The following is a 981-nucleotide window of genomic DNA, read 5'->3' as shown; positions in this document are numbered from 1 at the left end:
TCTCTCTCTCTCTCTCTCTCTCTCGCTCGCTCTCTACCCCCGACTTTAATCCGGTTAAAGTAATTCGGGTTTCATTTCTGACGTTACAGAAGGATACGGCAGTTATTAATTGGCCGACGATTCAGTGTACGATTCTATTCTCTGTTCTAAAAATGCAACGCTCGGAAGCAACACTCACACGCTTGTTTAATTATATTAATGAGCTACGCGAGAACCGAATCTCTCGCGAATTACGTTTATCGAAAACTGATAATGGCCAAGGAAAAAGTGGTGCAAAATTGAACAGTCGACATGTAAATTATCGCGCGTCAGCGTAATTGTCGACGGTGATTGAAATACGTATATGTAAATACGGCCGAGTCAACATATATATATATATATATACACACATGTATGTGTATAAGCGCGTTGCGAGGGCATCGGCCGATTGCGAAACACGTACAGTGGTCCATTTTCACATGAGAACGCGGCAATTTATTTCTTTCATTAGACGGGACTGCGTACGATCGATAATACAAAATCCGACATACGTACGTACACGTTCTCCGCGCGACAATCTTCCTCGCCTATTTCTCTTTCGTAAAAAAAAAAAAAAAAAAAAAAAAAAACATGTGACGGGGCCACCGCGTTTCTTGCACTCCTGCTTACTACTTACGTACGAGCAGGCTCTAATCGAGGCTCGCCCCGGCTATTATTACTGCACGCGCGATGTGCGTAACGTTCGTCACGCACACACCCGAACCGCGAAGTTGATTCTCGCTACGCAAACACAGCCTCCTCGTGTTCCTGTTGTGAAAGTCGATACGATCGCCTGCCACAACTGCGTCGCGCGCGTCGCGTTGTCTTCTCACTGTGCTTCATCGTAAACTCGAGTAGCGAAGCGTTACAACGCTCGTTTATTGTTTTAAGAAACTCGATAGTGTCGTCATTATGTGACGCATAAAATCGAGATAACGAGATCGGAATCAATGTTTATAGCTG

Source organism: Trachymyrmex septentrionalis, unplaced genomic scaffold, assembly GCF_001594115.1.
Source record: "Trachymyrmex septentrionalis isolate Tsep2-gDNA-1 unplaced genomic scaffold, Tsep1.0 scaffold29, whole genome shotgun sequence".
Taxonomy (NCBI): Eukaryota; Metazoa; Arthropoda; class Insecta; order Hymenoptera; family Formicidae; genus Trachymyrmex; species Trachymyrmex septentrionalis.
Note: the sequence above shows the minus strand (reverse complement) of the source record.